The sequence below is a fragment of the Cetorhinus maximus genome, chromosome 4, assembly GCF_964194155.1.
Source record: "Cetorhinus maximus chromosome 4, sCetMax3.hap1.1, whole genome shotgun sequence".
In the NCBI taxonomy this organism is placed as follows: domain Eukaryota; kingdom Metazoa; phylum Chordata; class Chondrichthyes; order Lamniformes; family Cetorhinidae; genus Cetorhinus; species Cetorhinus maximus.
In genome coordinates, this window is record NC_135882.1 from 45,145,464 (window position 1) to 45,157,769 (window position 12,306).

The 12,306-nt window shown below is 42.7% G+C and overlaps 1 protein-coding gene across 3 annotated transcripts in view; it reads left to right on the plus strand.

Moving 5' to 3' along the window:
• The window catches only part of LOC144679587 (upstream-binding protein 1-like), a 132,957-nt gene that overhangs the window by 26,084 nt on the left and 94,567 nt on the right, over positions 1-12,306 (plus strand). The gene's annotated exons all lie outside the window — the stretch shown is intronic.

The following is a 12,306-nucleotide window of genomic DNA, read 5'->3' on the forward strand; positions in this document are numbered from 1 at the left end:
GAAAAGTGTGAAGTGATGCACTTTGGGAGGACTAACAAGGCAAAGGAGCATACAATGAATGGTAGGATCCTAGGAAGTACCGAGGATCAGAGAGACCTTGGTGTGCATGTCCATAGATCCTTGAAGACAGCAGGACAGGTAGATAAGGTGGTTAAGGCGGCATATGGGATACTTGCCATTATTAGTTGAGACATTGAATACAAGAGCAGAGAGGTTATGATGAAGCTGTACAAAACGTTATTTAGGCCACATCTGGAGTAGTATGTGCAGTTCTGGTCACCATACTATAGGTAGGATGTGATTGCACTAGAGAGGGTGTAGAGGAGATTCTCCAGGATGTTGCCTGTGCTCTAGCATTTCAGCTATGATGAGACTAGATAGGCTAGGGTTGTTTTCCTTGGAGCAGAGAGGGCTGAGGGGAGACATGATTGAGGTGTAAAAAAATTGAGGGGCGTAGATAGGAAGAAACCTTTCCCCTTAATGGAGGGCTCAATAATCAGGATGCATAGATTTAAGGAAGTTTAAAGGGGATTTGAGGAAAAATTTTTTCACCCAGAGGATGGGAGGTGTCTGGAACTCACTGCCTAAAGGGGTGGTAGAGGTGGAAACCCTCAACATTTAAGAAGTATTTAGATGAACATTTGAAACACCATAGCACACAAGGCCACGGCTCAAGTGCTGGAAAATGGGATTAGAGTAAATAGGGGCTTGATGACCAGCGTGGACAAGATGGGCCGAAGGGCCTCTTTCCTTGCTATAAAACCCTGACTCTATTCCCCAAAACTAAGTCCAGGACTGCAGCTTTTCTGTTGGGGCTTGCTATTCACTAGCTAAAAAGGCTGCCTGAATATATTTTTTAAAAGTCTGCAACCTCTGTACTTTTTACACTGAATATATCACAATTAACATTAGCGTGGTTGAAATCCCCTACCATTGCTGCTCTTTTGTTTCTGCGCTTTTCAGCAATTTGCCTTCCATCTCCCTGTAACTATTTGAGGGTCCTTAGTATGCTTCCAGCAGTATGATTGCCCTTTTTTTGATCTTCAGTTCATTGGTTGACCCTTCTTGCATTCCCTTCTCATAGCTGTGATTGGTTCTTAAACCAATATTGTGAAACCCTCCTTTTCACTCCCCTCACTGTCCTGTTTGACAACCCTGTAGCCAAGAATGTTGAGCTGTCATACCTGTCCTCCTTTAAACCGTGTTTTAGCAATAGCAATGAAATAAACAAAAAGAAAGACTTGTGTTTATATAATGTATTTCACGATCATAAACGCCTCATAGTGCTTCACAGCCAATGAAGTACTTTTGAAGAACTTGTAATGTAGGAAACGTGAATAGCAAACTCCCACATACAGTAATGTGATGATGACAAGATAATTTGTCTTTGTGATGTTGATTGAGGGGTGGAATTTGGTTAGGACACCGGGGATAACTCCCCTGCTCTTTTTCAAAATAGTGCCATGGGATTTTTTTTAAATACACCCAAGCAGGCAGATGGGGCCTCGTTTTAAAGTCTCTTCTGAAAGACGGCATTTCCGACAATGCAACACTCCCACCTGGTGTGTCGGTGTAGATTTTTGTGCTAAATTCCTGAAGTGGGACTTGAATCCAGAACTTTGTGACTCAGCGGCAAGAGCCAACTGAATTACAGCTGACTCTCTGTCATATTATATAATAGATATATCTATCAATGCGCTTAATCACTAGACTCCCTTGCATTGAAGTATCTAATAATAATCACAGAATTAATCCTTTGTTACCAGTTTTCTTGACACACTCACTCACTAATTTTCTGCCTTCTATTTCCAGCTTTGCTTCTCTTCCTCCTGAATCTATGCTCAGGTTCCCAAACTTCCTGCTAAGCCAGCATAATCTCTCCCCAGCAACAACAGCCCAGCCCTGTCAAGGAGCAATCCGTTTGGCTTGTACAAGGGCCCACCTCCCCAAAACTAGCCCAGAAATTTAAAGCCCTTCCTCCTGCACAGTCTCTCCAGCCATTCTTTCAGCTACTCTGTCTTCCTAAAGGTGAGTATAGTGGCACACTTACCTACGTGATGTGTATATACCAAAATCCCTCACTTTACTTTCTGAAGCCTATTCCAGCAAATCTCATATCAACTTGCTTATATTTCTGTCTGTCTGTGCATTTCCTCCTGGCTACCTGGTGACAGAATTAAATATCATGCAGCCATATGGCAAGCAACAAACACTCATGTTGATTTGATGCCAGCAGTCTGTGAAATGTGATCATGTGCATGATGATCACTTAACTTAACTTGACAGTTCTAATTCTTGCCTTTAATCTTCCACAAAGTCATCAAGTGTTCTGGAAAGATAATGATGGCTCCTCAGAGGAGGATGCACCGTCACAAGATTCATGTAAATCAAGCACCAGACTCAGATACTCGCACTTGATGGACTGGTAAGGAAGCTAGTTGGGTTTGCACATGGCGTGTCTCACATCGCAAGTGAACAAGAGCAGATGATGAAGCCAGGGACAGGAGTGAACAGTCTGTTGGAGGGCACAGGACACGCCTAAGTTCAGCTCAGCTGAATGCATTTAGCTGAACTTTGGGATCTGTCACTGAAGAGGATACCTCTGGAGCACCAGCAACGAAAGTGCAATGTACTGGCAGGCTTTCCACCTCCAGTGTGCATGCTTACAGGGAGACTGGAGGAGTTTGTCTAAAACATGAGTGTCAAAATGTACTAGGAGTTTGTAATGATGTCTTCACCCCTGGAAGGAATCATCACCTGCAGGGAGCATCAAATGAGTGAGTGAAGGCTTGCACCACCTTAGATTGGATTCCAGAAATCCTAGCCTTGGATGTTCACCACCCCATTAATTTGGTGCAAAGGGTGCCGCAGGTCAATGCTAGCAAGGACGTTCCAGTGGGAGGGATTGTGATGGAAGTGGGGACTCTGTTTAAAGCAATTCCATTTCTCATCTGTCACCCACCACCCTTAGTCAGTACCCAACATGCTGTCTTGTGTCCCGATGGCTGAGTCTGCCCCTGCACAGTTGTAGGTGGAGCCAAAACCCAGAGGACATTGATCAAGAGCATCTCAGCAGTCAGAACAAGCACTTGAGTAGCCTGCCTCTACTTTTGCTGAAGCCGTAGGGCTTGTAAAAGCGGAACCCATGCTGACTTGATATATCACAGGTGTAAAGTGGAGATCAGAAGCAGAAAACACCAAAGTAGTGTAAGCAAACTCTCATAAAAAGGTGAGCAAAAGCCTCTTTTAAAATTAGGCAAGAAAGCAGCTCTGAGGTTTCAGTACTTATGGGAATTTTTGCCTGTCATTACTTCAGCCCACTCAATTGCCAGTGTGACCTTGCTTTCACTATTATATCCTCCCTCAACCAGTACCAAAAAAGCTCTCATTCTTATCATTCCTGACTGTCAGACATTGCCTCTGCAGAATGGCTACTGCATTTAAATGCTAAATAATAGTCCAAAAAATAATTGTGCAAAATCCTTGTGTGATATTTTGACATGGCAATACATTGAATTTTTTTTCACTTTAGAATAATTGTCACTGTCCCTTTGCGCAAGTCCACCCAGTGAGTAGCTGAGCCAAATGTACCAGGAAGATACCATATTCAGTTCTTTGCCTCTGCCAAATGACCAATCATATCAGAGGTAGCGGATATTTTAGTTGGTTTCAGGGCACTGAGTTAGTTTCCAATGATCCCAGCTTGCATTGTATGTGCTTGTATATTATTGAACAACATTGTTGTGATGTTACCTGGCAGTCAGCTGGCCTGCTGACACTGAGATAAAAACAAAAAAACTACTGCGGATGCTGGAAATCCAAAACAAAAACAGAATTACCTGGAAAAACTCAGCAGGTCTGGCAGCATCGGTGGAGAAGAAAAGAGTCGACGTTTTGAGTCTTCATGACCCTTCAACAGAACAGTGAGTTCAACAGTTCTGTTGAAGGGTCGTGAGGACTCAAAATGTCGACTCTTTTCTTCTCCACCGATGCTGCCAGACCTGCTGAGTTTTTCCAGGTAATTCTGTTTTTGGCCTGCTGACACTCATTGTCAAGTCTTGCACATGAATAACAGGTTGGCCAAGTACCAGGAGATGCTTATGCAACAATTCTTCGTAAGCAAGTAATGCCTTCAAGAAAGCGGGGAGATAATTAGAAAGAAAGAGTGCTTTTCTTCATTTGTGGGATGTTGGAGTCGCTGGCAAGATCTGCTTTTGTTGTGTTTCCCTGATTGCTCTTGAGAAGATGGTGGTGAGCCTGTCTGTGCAAGTGTATGTATACTTGGTGGGGGAGGGGAGTGGATGTTTGAAGAGGTGAATGGAATGCCAAACAAGCAGACTGCTTTGTCCTGGATAGTGGTGAGCCTTTTGAGTGGTGTTGGAGCTACATGCATCAGGTAGGTAGAGAGTATTCTATCACTCGCTAGACTTTGCGCCTTGTGGTTGGCAGACAGGCTTTGATGGGGGGTGGGGGTCAGGTAGTGTGTTACTTGGTGCAGAATACCCAGCCTCCTACCTGTTCTGGTAACTGCAGTATTTATGTGGCTGGTCCAGTTAAGTTTGTGGTCAGTGGTGAGACCCTAGGATGTTAATGGTGGATTCAGCGATGGTAATGCTGTTGAATGTCATGGGGAGGTGATTAGTAAATAAATGAATAGTCTAACAAAGGATTGTGTGGCGTTTGGAACTTTGTGACTGTGTTTAGAATTGGCCTCAAATATGTCTGCCATTGTTCAAGAATGAAAAGTAGTCAGAAGCTTTGGAAACCTTCCCTCCTCTCAATCATCTTGAATCTGAAGGTGCTTTCGCACTGAGGGATTCCACCCAACGACAGATGTACAGTTCTTCTGTCAGCTGTCTTTAACACAAACAGCCTTATTGCAAATCTTCCTTTCTTTATGGGATTACAGTGATAGAACACCTTTCACAACCTCAGTATGTATAACGTGCTTCATAACCAATGAAGTATGGATTTGAAAAGTGTGTGTGTACAACATTGCTCTTAGTTCAAGTGCTTCTTATTATGCAAGTTCAAGATGGGGAGCTGGCCCTATGTGGTTGCATTTCTGTCTTATGAAAAAGCAGACATCATGTCTACAGGCACCTGCACTGCATGACTAGTGTTAGCTAGGGAGATCAGTGAGTGCATGGAGGTTGCTCCCCTAAGACTGGAACATATAGAGATTTGAGGGCATTTCTTTTATATATTTCACAGTTTTCTAAATTCAGATGTATTCGTGCTTTTCCTCCACTGTAACCTTCAAGTGCTGGAGAGTTAGAACAGAGTTCATGTTTAACCTCCAGTGATGTTAATAGAGAACTGTGCGATCTCATAAGGATGTGAAAGGTGCTAAATAAATGTGTTTTTTCTCTTTCAACTATAGGGCTTGAACTTTTTAAATCTTCCTCCTAGCTCATTCCCTTAACACTTGGTATCATTCTTATTGTATCTTTATTAATGAATATAAGTCCTTTTGAAAGTGTTGTGATTAATATTGTACAGGCTCTACTGTCTTTGCTTTCTGCCCCTTTGTGCTCCTTAAGATCTTGTCCCTGAGACTCAACTCCGTCCTTGATCCCATTGCAATTAAACTGCCAACCACTAACTTTCGCCTCTTGTTTCCTGTACCAGCTGATTTATAAATAGTTTCATCTCCTTAAGTACTGTTTCTCTCACTTCCAACACCATTGCTCTTGAGCCCCTGTCATTCTCAATATGCCACCTTGACCACTTGGCCCTGGCAAACTTCTCCATTTGCAACCCTCTTTTCCTCTCCAGAGTTCTTGAACATGTTGCTGCCTCACAAATCGTGTTGCTTCATGTTTGAATCTTTCCAATCGGATTTCCATCCCTGCCACAGTCATGATATGGCCCTAACCCAAGCCACAAGTTATATTATTTGGAATGTGAGTGTGATACAGTATCCCTCCTTCACTCTTGCAACCTTTGAAACAGGTGACCATGCCATCCTCATTCAATGCCTTTCATCCATTTTCCAGCTGAGTGGTATTTCCCTCACTTGGTTCCTATCTGATTGTAGCCGTAACATCTCAGCAAATGAATTTTCTTCCCACCCCTGTTCCATCAGTTCTGAAATCTCCCAGGAACCTGTCCTTGAGGGCCTCTCTTCTCAACTACATTCTGCTCCTTGGCAGCTATACCCAAAATCATGGGATAAGCTTCCACATGCCTACCACTGATACTCAGCTGTACCTCTTTACAATTTCTCTCAACTCTGCCCTGGCCCTGGGTTCTCAGACAGCTTGTCCAATATTCAGTTTTGGATAAGCTAAAATTTCTTCCAGTTAAATTTCGAGAAGACTGAAGCCACCCCAAAGTCTGTACCAATTTTGTCCATAAATTGCATGAAAACTCAAATGATGACGTAATTGAGTTCCCTACATGACCAGTTACAACTTTGTCAGGAATGGGCACAACTCACAATACGAATGGCATAAATATTCAAAGAGATGAGTCAGCCAGAACAAAGCAACTGGAAGTATCTTCCTTGAAGAGATCTAAAAAACGATCCTTACAACCATTCCCCACAAATATTGATTTGTATAGTGGAGGATAAAGAGCAGGCCCACAGTCATTGCTGAGGTAGTACAATTAGAACTTGAAAATGGTATGCATATCCATGAAGATGCATGCAGCTTGGATAATGCCTCAGCAAGTTGCTAGAACGAATGATGTTTTGTCGAGATGGACTGGTTTCAATACCCTGCTTCAGAGAACCACAATTGCACAGAAGTCAAACATTGGCTACCTCCCAGTCGTCGATGCCAGCCCTACTGAGTTCAATGCAGTGAACACTATCTTGCAACGAAGTGTTTATATTGCAGACAAACTCAGACTGGATAAGATTGTCATTGTAATGGACGAGACAATTTATGCAAAGGCCCAGGAGATTTATTGGAGGAACGTCCTCTTGGTGCAGAGACTTACTTCCATGGGGGAGTTTCACACTGCAGTGTCATTAATAGCTTGCATCGGGAAAAGATTTGCAGATGCCAGTCTTCAGGAGGACATCATTGAATCTGAACTGGTTGCAGCAGGTTCTGTCAGTGGTGTTGTATGCAGCTTATCATTACAATAGGAGCTTTTGAACTCTCAAGATTGTTTGAGAAGCTATACAGAGATTGAGGTGCCAGGCTTGCATCAATACTCTACCAGATGATGAGCAAGACCTGACTTCAATCCAGCAGTTGAATTTCAGACAGTGGGCAAAATCTCTGTCTTGTAGTGCCAACAATGATGACCTACTTCAGTCCCTCTATGAAAGATGGTGCAAGTCTGCAAGAGAGATCATTAATGACATAACACTCTTTGCTGGACATGGAGGTGAGTGTCATGCTCTTCAGAATGACAGCGTAACAGATCTGGAGGTGGTACCAAGCCCAACAGTGTTCCCTAACCAAGAAGCTGACACATGACTACTGCTTCATAGTGCATTTGCAGCCAGTCCCAGTGAGCATGTCATCATGAACAGTCCTGACACTGTTGTCTTAGTACTGTGCTTGGCATTCTGCAAGGACATTGATGTTAAGCTCTACTTTTGCACAGGAAGAGGAAACAATATGTGTACAATTGATGTTCATCGCATTTTTGATCACTTTGGTTGTTTTTCAGGATGCGATTCAGTGAGTGTTGTGTATGGAATGGGGAAGGGGAAATCAGCGAAAGTCCTGATCACCAGTAAAGAGCACTGTGCAATATTTTGAGTAGTTGAGGACATGTTTTGCTGTTTCGCAATCTCTGTGTGAAGAACTGAAGGCATACACATGTGAACTGTGTGCAGGTTGAATGATATCTATCAGGTCTTCAGGTTATGCAATGAAGTGCTTGCCACCAAACAAAGATACATTTTAATTCATATACAATTACCAATCTGCAATACATAAGTGCTGTCTTCAGAACAAGCCAGAAATCCCATCTCCAAAGGACCATGGGTGGAAATGAGAAAATTATGTACTTTTCATAGCCTGGTTGACACTTCCTCCAAGACCAGCAAGATTAATGGAGTTTGCACATTGTTCATGAAAAAGACACTGTGCACAAGGATGGTGTTCTTGTCGTCTTAGCAAACTACCTTGCACTGACATCTGCTCATGTGTAGATTGTGAGAATGCCACATCTTTGAAACTTCTAGGTCTCAAAGTAGATACCCTCAATTCTGATGATGTTTCATAGATCTGCAAATGTTAGGCAAAATAAGTATGTTGTATGACTAATGAGTGCAAGTGTCTTTCTGAATTTTAAATAATCTTGCATGGAATAAATGGTTGCTATCGTAGATTTTTTTTCTTAGCAGTGGACATGAAAGTTAACTTAGATTTATGAATAAGTTTACCAGAAGATAATTCCACATCTCCGATGTCCTCAGTGATACTTCTTGTATGCCACCATGTTCAAAACTTAGCAGGAATGGTGATATGTCACCTTTGCTGATGAAAAGAAAATCCATAGAATTTTTTATCTTTTTCACTGTGGCAATTTCTTGGTAACACTCAGTTTTCAGACTTGGGAACATGCATTTTTGCATCAGATACATATTTAAGCTGGTTCTAGGTACTTATCAGATGGAGACTACGGAACTCAAAATCTCATTCACTGTGGCAGCAGTGTGTGCCATCTATAAGATGTATTGCAGCAACTCACTAAGGCTGCTTCGACAGCACCTTCCAAACCCGTGACCTCTACCCCCTAGAAGAACAAGGGAAGCAAATGCATGGGAGCACCACCACCTGCAAGTTCCACTCCAAACTACACACCATCCTGATGTGGAACTATACTGCAGTTCTTTCACTATCGCTGGGTCAAAATCCTGGAACTCCCTCCCTAGAAGCGCTGTGGGTGTGCCTATACTCTTTGGACTGCAGTGGTTCAAGCACCACCTCTTCGAGGGCAATTAGGAATGGGCAATAAATGCTGGCTTAGCCAGCGACACCCACACCCAGTGAAAGAACAATAAGACCATTAGGTTTAATTTAATTATGTTTGAATGTAATTCTCTCAAAGCCTATTAAGCTGAGTTGAGGGGAATTTGCATAGTTGTGTGGTTGCTGGTTAATTCCATTGAATCATCCAGCTTGTTTTTAAACGCATCGCAAAACAGGTTCGATGTACAGGTCTGTATCGCACTTAGACATCATTCAATAAAACAACTAGATAGAGACACTTGAAAGTAACTATCTTCCAAAGAAAGCATCAAAGGCTGAATAAAGACTGAATGATAAGGTATGAGGGAAGCTGACAGGTCACTGCTAGGAAGCGGGAAGGTCGGGATAGGGGCTGCTGTGAAATTCTGAACAGAAAATTGTGATTGTGTCAGAATGTGGAGATCACTAGCATGGTGGGGACTTGAAAACAATGCATGAAATGGATTACCAAAGAGCGAGAAACTATCCCTTTGGCACCCTGTCACCCACAGACACTGATCAGCTTTTTTTTTGTAGATTTTCTGCTTTGTGAGCGACATTCCCGCACAAATTGTAGATACCTGCTCTGCAGCTCTTGTTGCTACTTGGTAGTTGCAGGATCAAAAAGGAAAAATTAAAATATCTAATTTCGAAGAGACAAGTTGTAGATATAGTTCAGAAATGCAACCTCAATTGCATTGGATCCAATCATCTCCCAGGATCAAGTGTGTTCACTAAAAAGAGAGAAATCAAACTAAAGAATTCAATAAATACAGCTTAGAGAGTCTCGTACACTTATGAGTTCGTATTAGATAAACATCTTAAGTGGTGCACCTTGTAAATTATTCCTTGTTTTAATATTCTTCTTCCATACCTAATGGTAACTTTTAAAAAATATGTATCTGTAGGTTTTCAGTTTCTACTAGTGGCTCACATAAGCATATTACCTTGATAACATAATTACACAACATAATTCATTCTGCAGATAATCAAAAGATGTCACAGACAAAAGGATCAAAGAGGTGTTGAAGGTGGTGATATTTGTCTAAGAAAAGTGCTAATTAAGAATGGAAGACAGGACACTCAAAGTACAGCTCTAGTGGGGGTGGGGTGGAAAGACTAACAAGGTTTTAGTTTTAGATTTAAAAATAATGGAAATAGGTGGGGAAAGAAGAATCTATATAAATTATTGAAAAAAAAAAGGGGGAGGGGGGAGAAACGGGGTGGGGATGGGGGTAGGGGGAGTTTAAGATCTAAAGTTGTTGAATTCAATATTCAGCCCGGAAGGCTGTAAAGTGCCTAGTCGGAAGATGAGGTGCTGTTCCTCCAGTTTGCGTTGGGCTTCACTGGAACAATGCAGCAAGCCAAGGACAGACATGTGGGCAAGAGAACAGGGTGGAGTGTTAAAATGGCAAGCGACAGGGAGGTTTGGGTCTTTCTTGCCGTCAGACCGCTTTGTCCTCACTTATCACCCCACCAGCCTCCGCATTCAAAGGGTCATCCTCCGCCATTTCCGCCAACTCCAGCACGATGCCACCACCAAACACATCTTCCCTTCACCCCCCCTGACGGCATTCCGTAGGGATCGTTCCCTCCGGGACACCCTGGTCCACTCCTCCATCACCCCCTACTCCTCAACCCCCACCTATGGCACCTCCCCATGCCCACGCAGAAGATGCAACACCTGCCCCTTCACTTCCTCTCTCCTCACCATCCAAGGGCCCAAACACTCCTTTCAAGTGAAGCAGCATTTCACTTGCATTTCCCCTAACTTAGTCTACTGCATTCGTTGCTCCCAATGCGGTCTCCTCTACATTGGAGAGACCAAACGCAAACTGGGCGACCGTTTTGCGGAACACCTGCGGTCTGTCCGCAAGAAAGACCCAAACCTCCCTGTCGCTTGCCATTTTAACACTCCACCCTGTTCTCTTGCCCACATGTCTGTCCTTGGCTTGCTGCATTGTTCCAGTGAAGCCCAACGCAAACTGGAGGAACAGCACCTCATCTTCCGACTAGGCACTTTACAGCCTTCTGGGCTGAATATTGAATTCAACAACTTTAGATCTTAAACTCCCCCTCCCCCCATCCCCACCCCGTTTCTCCCCCCTCCCCCTTTTTTTTTTCAATAATTTATATAGATTCTTCTTTCCCCACCTATTTCCATTATTTTTAAATCTAAAACTAAAACCTTGTTAGTCTTTCCACCCCACCCCCACTAGAGCTGTACTTTGAGTGTCCTGTCTTCCATTCTTAATTAGCACTTTTCTTAGACAAATATCACCACCTTCAACACCTCTTTGATCCTTTTGTCTATGACATCTTTTGATTATCTGCTCCTATCACTGCTTGCTTATCTCCACAATCACCACACCCTCAACTTCTCTCTCCCACCGCCCCCCCCACCTTAAACCAGCTTATATTTCTCCTTTCTCCTAATTATGCTTCAGTTCTGCCGAAGGGCCGTCAAGGCTCGAAACGTTAACTGATTTCTTCTCCACCGATGCTGCCAGACCTGCTGAGTTTTTCCAGGTAATTCTGTTTTTGTTTTGGATTTCAGCATCCGCAGTAGCTTTTAGCTTTTTGTTTTTATAATTCATGGAAAAAGTTAGCGGGAATGTTGATTGGCTCCAGGTCAAGCAATATCTTGATTTTAAAATTCTCATCCTTGTTTTCAAATCCCCCCCTGGCCTGGCTGTTCCTTACCTATGTAACCTTGTCCAACCTCTCTATCCTCTGAAATATCTGTGCTGCCCTAATTGACTCTTGTGCATTCCCAATCATAATTGCTCCACAATTGGTGGCCGTGTCTTCAGTTGCCTAGGCCAGAAGCTCTGGAGTTTCCTCCCTACGTCTCTCGACCTCACTTTCTTCCTTTACAACACTTCTTAAAACCTTACTACTTTGACCAAGTTTTTGGTCATCTGACCTCGCATCTCCTTATGTGGCTCAGTGTTATACTTTGTTTTATAATGCTGCTGTGAATGGGATGTTTCATTATGTGAATGGTGCTGTATAAATAAGTTGTTTTAGATTTTATACGCTACTAAAATATTATCACCTATGCAAATAAAAAGTTACACATGTTCAGAGCCACAGCTATGCTAAAAATGAACCTTTCACACAATGCTCACATTAAGGCTTTCCAGTAAAGTTGACACATCTTCATTGTACGTACAGTGACTTTTCATTCATAGGAACATAGGAGCAGGATTTGGCCATTTAGCTCTTTGAACCTGCTGCATTCAGTGAGATCATGGCTGACCTCTGACTTAACTCCATACATCCACCTTTGCCCCATATTTCTTAATGCTTTGGTTAATAATATTTATCAATATCTGTTTTAAAACTTAATAATTGATATAGTGTCACTTGTTTGCAGAAGAGA